This window comes from Panthera pardus, unplaced genomic scaffold (assembly GCF_024362965.1).
Source record: "Panthera pardus isolate Hobbes unplaced genomic scaffold, ASM2436296v1 HiC_scaffold_13, whole genome shotgun sequence".
In the NCBI taxonomy this organism is placed as follows: domain Eukaryota; kingdom Metazoa; phylum Chordata; class Mammalia; order Carnivora; family Felidae; genus Panthera; species Panthera pardus.
In genome coordinates, this window is record NW_026526688.1 from 201,608,314 (window position 1) to 201,616,535 (window position 8,222).

General features: G+C 60.1%; 1 long non-coding RNA gene across 1 annotated transcript; it reads left to right on the forward strand.

Annotated features, from left to right (window-relative positions):
• Positions 1-4,217: 4,217 nt before the first annotated feature.
• Positions 4,218-7,790, forward strand: LOC109269806 (uncharacterized). Its single transcript, XR_002081282.2, has 3 exons — positions 4,218-4,411; positions 5,014-5,216; positions 7,480-7,790. It is a non-coding gene; the product is annotated as an uncharacterized LOC109269806 (long non-coding RNA).
• The last annotated feature ends 432 nt before the right edge of the window (positions 7,791-8,222 follow it).

Consider the following 8,222-nt stretch of genomic DNA (forward strand, 5'->3'; position numbering starts at 1 on the left):
GGAGAACCGCTCTTGGAACCACGGCCCAGACCCCTCTGTGCGAGGCCCGGGGAGCTCTAGGGCGGCCCTCATGTTCTGAGTAGCCCTTGCCTCCCGAATCCTTCCCACTCTCTCTCCCTCTGCCTCGCCCCCTCTGTCCCCTCTGCCGAAAACAGGTGGCTGATCAGGGCCGGGACAGGCTGCGGAGAGGGGTCTCAGGACGCGGCACTCAGGGAGGTGCCCCCTTGTAGGGCCTCACAAGCGCGTGCTGCCTCCTGAGAGGGGGTACCTCCCCCCGGGCTGCACCCTGGTCCCCTCTTCCCCCTCCCAGCCCCGCCCGGGGTGCAGGCCTCGACCGTGGACGCTGGACCACGGAAGACCTTCGACCCCGGGGTCACCTCTGGACCTCATCACCACGCAAAAGGCTCTGCCAGGCTTTGCGCAGCCTGAGTCTCGTTGGTGGGATTTCAGGGGCTCTTTGCGTCTTCCTGTCCTTAGAAAGTCCATGTGACCCGGGGGGCATTGCTTTGGAGCCACAGGGGCGTGGCCTGGCATCCTGATCCCCCCGCCCCCGCCTGTGAGACCCTGAGTTGGTCAGCTCATCTCATCTGTCAAATGGGTCCTCGAGTCTCCACCTCACAGAGTCAGCATGAAGGGTCTCAGAGACGGCCCAGGTCCAGTGGTCAAGTGCTTGGCACAATGCCTGCCTCCCGGCAGAAGCCCCTCCCCCTCCCTGCCCAGTGTGAGCGGCAGATCACCATTCTAGAATGTCTGAGGTGGGAAGGGTGCACGCTCACCCACCCCACAGCCCGCCCGAGGCGGACTCAGGACCTCCTGTGCCCTCTCCTGGCCGTAGCCGTGGTCCCGCAGCTGGCAGACCTGGGTGAATGAGGTACTGTCTGTGCCCGGCCGCGGTCTGGTGCCCACGCGGTGAGGGCACACCGGGTGCCAAGTGGTGTGGAGGGCAGGCTTACCGGGAGACGCTCTGCACGGCGAGCGGTGGGGACGGGGAGGGGGGCACCGGGCAGCCCTGCCCAGCCCCTTCCCCGCCCAGGGCCGCAGCCCCACCCCGTGCACTAGGAAAGAACCCCAAGCCAGCCTCTTCCCTGGGGTCCGAGGGAAGCAATGGAAGGTCCTCGGGCCCTGATTGCGCTCCTGGGGTCCTGCCAACGGACGGCTTGGGAGAGCCAAGGAAAGATGAGGTCACAGGGACAGAGGGCGTCTCTTGTTTACGGTCAAATACCTACAGCCAGAGACGCCTGTGGAGGGTCACACGCGGTCCCGCGGATGGGTGGCCCCCGGGCAGAGACGGCTGCCTTCGGTCACAGGCCGGCAAGTCTGCAAAAGGCTCCGACGGCGAAGACGTGACACCCATCACCTGTGAGCAGCTGGGCGCCGTTTAGGGTCTGAGCCGCGTGGTCGCAAGCAAGCCGGGTGCAGAAGTCCCCGGGCCTGTGGCCCACAGGAGGGCACAGAGGGAGGCGAGCTGCATAGGGGTGAGGTCCGAGCCGCCTCGGACCCACAGACAGGGAGACCCCCGAAGGCCACAGAAGGTGAAGCAGGGTCACGGGCCACAGGCCTCAGTCTCCCCACGGGCACCAAGGGGACCAGCTCAGAGAGGCGTCAACGCCTCCTGTTTTAAAGGCACCACGAACTCACGCTCAGGGGGAGCGAGGCGTGGCCGGCGACGCGTCCCGTGGCTGGGCTGGCCTGCAGCCCCGGGGGCGGGGGAGGATGCGGGGGACAGACAGGAGGTCATCAGCGCGCGTGACCGTGCGCTCACAGCAGACCGAACTCACACCTACGCGCTCACATGCACCTCGCGCCCTCCAAGCCCCGGGAAGATGCAGGCCACTGAGCACAGGCGGTGCCCCGCCAGCTCCCCAAGGAGCCTCCTCCCGCCTCCGACCCCCGCCACGTCCCGCACGAGCAGCATCTGAGCCTCGGACCCCCCGGGGAGCGCCACATCCATTGGACCAGGACACTGGAGCCTGTCCTGGTGGCCTAAGGCAGGCACAGCCACCTCCCACCCGAAAACCTGTCAGAACCAAAGGAAGCTGCCCTCGGAAGGTTCCTGAAGCTTACCTGGGATTGGCATAGTGCAGAGAAGGAAGGAAGTGGGGGGACTGGCCCCCAGGTAAGACCGATGTCTGCACCCCCAAGAGCACTGCTTGAGTGCCTCATGCACCGGCCCAGCGCTGTCACTGGGAGGTCCCCAGGGACAGAAACCCCCACTTGCTGCTAACCGGCCAGGAGCTCCCAGGGTCACGGAGGGGCGTTCCTTACACTGCCGGCTGAGCTGGCACCAGGGGGCCGCCGAGGGAGGAGAGAGCCGGTCTAAGAGCCACAGGTGGGGCCCGGGCCCGGACAACTCTGTCCAGGCCCCGGAACAAGCTGTGCCCGTATCAGCCACTGAGTCAGGCAACTGCCCTTTTAGATTAAAGCTGGTTTGAGTCACGTTTCGACGCCTTGTCGTCAGAGGGTCCAAACGAACCCAGTGAGGGTCTTCTGCGCCCGAAAGTCATAATCAGAAGATTTGCATCACAAATCACAGCCAGGTTATGGAAAGAGCCCAAATGTCCACTGACTGGTGAATGGATAAAGAAGAGGTGGGGTGTATAGACAGCCCATGGAATACTACTCGGAGATGAAAAAGGATGAAATCCTGCCATCTGCGACAACATAGATGGAACTAGAGCGTATTAGGCTGAGCAAGGGACAGATAAAGATAGATGAATATCGTATCATCAGGGAAAGACAGATATCATCTGATTTCAGTCCTCCGCGGAATTCGAGAAAGTCAACGGATAACATAGGGGAAAAGAAGGAAACGTGAGAGGCCGACAGAGAGGGAGGCCAACCATAAGAGGCTCTTAAATACAAACTGAGGGTTGATGGGGGGGTGGGGGTGGGGAAAATGGGTGACGGGCAGCGAGGAGGGCACGTGCTGGGACGAGCACCGGGCGTCGTATGCAAGCAATGAATCACGGGAATCTAGTCCCAAAGCCGAGAGCACAATGCACGCGCCGTATGTTAGCCAACGTGACAATAAGTTACATACACCAAACAGAGTTTTTTTAATCGTATCTTACAGCCATGTTAGTCCAGAGATGAATGTGCCCAGGCCGTATTTCTTATTACATATTCATATCTTCATATTACATATGCATATCTTCATATTACATATACATATCTTCACGTTTCCTTCTGATTCCAAAAGGACTTAAAGCTGAACATATGCAGGGTCCCGTGGGCCTGTGTGTGCCCTTGCCCGCCGGAGGTGCCGGCCCTGACCGGCCGGCCAGAGCCGTGGGCACCCCACCCACCCAGCACCCACCCCACCTGCCCGAACGCCGGGCAGAGCTGTCACGGAGGGAAACTACCCACCCGCAAAAGCGCGTTGGTGAAGAGGGCGGAGGTTGCCGAACATCTGCTCGAGTCTCCCACAAAGGCGTCGGTACCCGAGGCCCTGGTGATTTAGACCCGTGGACCGCCCGTGGCCTGCCCAGGAAGGGGACCCTGAGGGTAAAGACCCAAGAGCCATGACCCAGGAAAGGGCGATCGGAGCGCCACGGCAGGCCTTGGCGACACAGGGAGCCCTGTCCCAGCGCCTGACCAGGTGCCTAGTGACCTCCTAGATATCCCACCGATCAGCCCCACCTGCCCCGCCCCGGTCACCCAGAAATTGTCCTGACACCGCCCGCTCGCTCAACCCCACGTCTAGGGAGTGCACACCCTTTGGGGTCCCCTAGAGCCTCAGGTAAGGGCCGTCTCCTTATCCTGCCTCCCAGTCTCTGCCTCTGTCTCGGGGTCTGCCCGGCCCAGCCCGTCCTCACCCACGTCCGGAGGCCCGCAGGCCACCTGGTTCAGCATCCCCGGCCCAGCCTGGGGTCTGGCTGTATTCCACCTCCTTTCTGGAAGGTTCAAGTCCTCTGGCTTGACCCTGGCGAGCTGCAGGGACTTGGGCCGTGAGGGTCCCAAGGCGACTGTGAGGAGGGATGCGGCCCAGCAGGGGAGGGGGGTGAGGAGTCCTAATGAGAACCAGAGGGAGCTGGCGGCCCAGCCCTTCCTGGCGGGAGCCTCTCCAATCCCAGAAGGCTGCAGTTCCGGGGCCGGGGCCAAGGGGGCTGCGGTTTACGTCAGACAAGCCTGGGGCTTCTCCAGGCAGAGCCTCTGGGGTCTGTCACGAGCATTTGGGCCCACCAAGGACCCCCGGCTTTTTGGCAGACTGTTCTGCAGCAAATATGAGGACCTACTGTGTGCCAGGCGTTTGTCAAACCGCATCTTGTTACTGCTTTCATTTTCAAAGTAGCTTTCTTCTCCCCACTTTACAGATGAGGAGACTGAGGCCCAGAGGACCGAGCCCTTAACCTCGGTCTGCACAGCTGGGAAGGCAGCCCGGTGATTTTATCCTTCCCACCGGTGCTTGTAGGTGAGATAATCACACTCAAACCCGAGGTAGGTGGGAGGAGGGGACAGTCTGCTCCCCTCCCAGAGGATCGCCCACGGCACGGGGAGGGGGAGGGCCTCTGGGGCCACCCCGAGTTGGGAGGTCAGCTGTCACCAGCAGGGAGGGCCACGGAGAGCGCCAAGGGGCTGATGCAGGGGCAGCCAGGGCAGTGTGTTCCAGAAAGGTGCAGGTGCCCCGTGCGGGGACGACAGTGCTGGCCGCTCCCCCCGCGGGCCCACCGGTGCCAGGCTCACTCCCCAGTGTCCTACGGCCAGCGCCCACAGCACGCAGATCCGACGGGCCAGATTCCTGACAACAGTGAGCTGATGGCAGTTTTCATTACGTTCCCGCAGCTCCACACTTGATGGGCTTGAGGGGAAAACACAGCCATGATTTGTTCCTTTGATTATTTCTGGATTTGCAGTCCAGCTCCCGTGACCACAAGAGGAGACCGAGACTGGCTTTTCTTGTTTGTTTGTTTGTTTGTTTGTTTGTTTGTTTGTTTTTTTAAGTTGAAGGACACAGGAGTGTGGGCCAAATGAGACTGCTCGACAGTTAACTTATTTTTATTTTTTATTCTTCAGTAGGTAATACAAGAGGGCAAGGTCACTTATAAGGAATTAGGAGTGGGAACGGCTTTGGACTTGACGATGGCTACACTGACAAGAAGGGGATGGAGCCAGTCCTACGCAGTTGGCCCCTGCCCAGCTTCTTCTGTAGGAAAATGATTTCCAGACTAGAATTCTACCCAGTGCTATAGACTGAATATCTGCAGCCCCACCCCCAGGTTCGTACGTTGAAACCCTAACCCCCAATGTGACGGCGTTAGGGGGAGGCCTTTGGTGGGTGCTTGGGTCATGAGATCCCAAGAATGGGATCGGTGCTGTTACCAAAAAGACCTCAGAGTGCCCCCCTTACCCCATCTGCCTTGTGAGAAATAAGCAGAAGGTGCCATCTGTGAACCAGGAAGCAGGTCCCTGCCAGACACCAAAGCCAACAAGCGTGAGCTCTGCCCCACGCGGGAGTCAACTCAGACCAAGCAAGATGCAGAACACCTGGTGTGTCCAAAGTTCTGGGCACTTACTTGTTTATTGTCTAAGTAGCCTTCACATTCCACGCAAAGCCCAGCAAGGGGTTTGAACCCACGACCCCGAGATCGAAACCTGAGCTGAGATCAAGAGTCGGACGCTTAACCAGCTGAGCCACCCAGGTGCCCCCAAAGGTCTGGAGAATTAGACAAGACAAAGAGTTTGGTGTTGAGTTAGGAATAAGCACACACACACACACACACACACACACACGAAAACCAGATAAAATAACACAGCAATTGATAACTATAGGGGAAAAAACGTAAGGCGGGTAAAGTGATCATCGTATATGACCTGGCTCTGCTGGCTCTGCTGTGGGTTACATTTACATGATCATATGAATCCACTCCACACCACACTCTCTGTGATTGGGAGGGATGATGAGAAGATGTGTGTGGGGTGGGAGTAGGGATGAGAGAAAGCTAGTGCCTCTCCTCCATAAAGGAAGTCAGTACTATTGACCAAGCTGAAAAAAGCAAGAATCGGCAACACAAGAAGGCTATTTTGGAATACAGACATAAACACCCAAAGAATTAGTTTCAAAAGGAAAAGGAAGTGGTTGCCTCTGGGGAAGAACAGTTGGTGTAGTGGGCGGGTTCATAACAAGCCTTGGGAATGATATAATTCCTTAGATCACAAGCGCATACAGCTTTGATGTAAAATGAGACAGAAGGAAAGCTGTCCTGTGAGCCGTGGAAAAGAACAGCTCGGACGGTGGCCTGAGACGTGTGTCCCAGAGGGGGATGGGGAGCCGTCCCAGCTGGAGAGGCAGAGGGAGGGGGAAGCATGAGATCTCAGGGCCACAGGCTCCTGGTGGAGGGTGTAGACTTCAGAGTCCAGCAGATAGATGGGTCCGGGGGTCCCCACTGTGTGGGGTCATGTCCCCCTTCCCAGTGTCGTGTGCTGTGTAGGAGGAAGACATTTGGCCTCACACCCTGAGATGCGCAGGAAAGTCACAGCAGCAGAGGCCGTGTGGATGGGGACGGGGGGTTCCGGCACCTTGCTCTTGCCTCCTCCTAGATCCTAACTGGAGTCCCTTGAGTGCGGGGGCTATGGGCCCAGGCCTGGGGACCAGCTGGTGCTCGGTGCTATGGGCCCATGTGGCCAGCCCTCGTGCCATGCTGGAGCTTTGTCCTCCTGATTCTGCCACCAGATGTAGGGCCGATGCTATTTTTTTCCCATCTGAGGGACATAGGAGTGAGGCCCAGGACTCATTATATTCCGAGAAAAATAGAATGCCTGTGCCTCTGCCCCCAGCGCGAGAGCAAACAACTCCTCGCTCGGGGGAGAGGGGATACGGATCCGTGCTCATGGGCCCCAGCTGTCCCTTGCGCTGGGGCCAGTTCTCTCCAAATTACTGGCAAATTCTGCAGTTCTGACAACAGCTGTGAACACTCCGTCTCCCCATGAGCTCCATGGCCAACACAAAGGACTCAGTTTGCTAAGCCCTAAATCTGGCCCAAGCCCCGGGTGCCCGGGTGCCCCGGGCAGTGACACGGGTGGAGGGCTGGCTCAGGGGCCTCTGGGTGCTTGGTCTCGTCCTTGCTGCTTATAGCGTGGGCTGCCGTCAGGCAGCTTTGGTTTCCCACCGAGACCCGACGGTAAGGTGAGTCCCACTGACCCGGGATCTGCATTCAGCCGTTACCGGGGAGGTTAAAGTTCAGGGCACTCTGGCTTATAGGACTGAATTCCCACCCCAATCGCCCAAGGTCGAGAAAGGTGAGAAAGGTGAGGTTCAGGGAGGTGGAGTGACCGAGCCCTGGGGTGAGCCCACGCACGCATCCACTCTCTGGCCTCAAGCCCGGGGCCGGGCCAGCTGGGGCTCAGAGGACTGCTGGCTCCAGTCTGGACACAGCCTCTAAGGACATGCAAGGGACGCGCTAACTGCCTGGGCCTCAGTTTCCTCCCCTGGAAAGTGGGGAGAATCGTATCTGAGCGCTCCTGCATTTTGCATACCCTTAGGAGCCCCCGCTCTGTCGTGGGCGGACCCAACCGTGCCCGGGGCTGAGGGCAAGCAAGGGCAGAAGGCGGCCGACGCTGGAGCCCAGCGCTGGTCTGAACCCCAACTCCACCCCTGCCGGCTGTGTGACCCTGGGCAAGGCACCTGCCCTCTCTGTGCTTTGGGTTTCCTCCTCCGTGAACGAGAGAACGCCTGGGGATGAGGCACGCAACTCTCTGTTGGCTGCCTACAGCGGAGCCTGTTACCGGGTGAGCTCTCTAGCTTTGTGGGGCAGACATTAGAGAAAACAGGGTGCTAGGCCAGGCTCTGCTGGAGGGAGAAGGAGCCAGGGGTGGGGGGCCCAGGGGAGGCTTCCCGGAGGACACCCCAGGCCAAGGCCACTGGGGAAAGGAGCAGGCAGGGGCGAGGGCCCCACCTGCATACGTCCCCGTGGAGGGGTCCCCAGGTTCGGGGACGAGGGACTGGAACTGCTGTGCCCGCGAAGCCAGAGGCAGAGAGGATGTGCAGGCGCGAGGGCGGCCCGTGGCATCTGAGCTGGGGCCCCGAATGACTCCCGGGGGCTCCAGGAAGCTGGGGCCCAGGACGGGGCGAAGGACACACGTTCGGGAGGACGGTGGCCACCTGGACCCCTTGGTGGAGGGCTCCTCCGCGCAGGCCAGGCCGCTCTCCCACAGCTGCCCGGCGGGGCCGTGTCTCCCTTGCACAGCTGGGAAGCCGGGCTCGGGAGCCTGTCACTCGCTCCAGG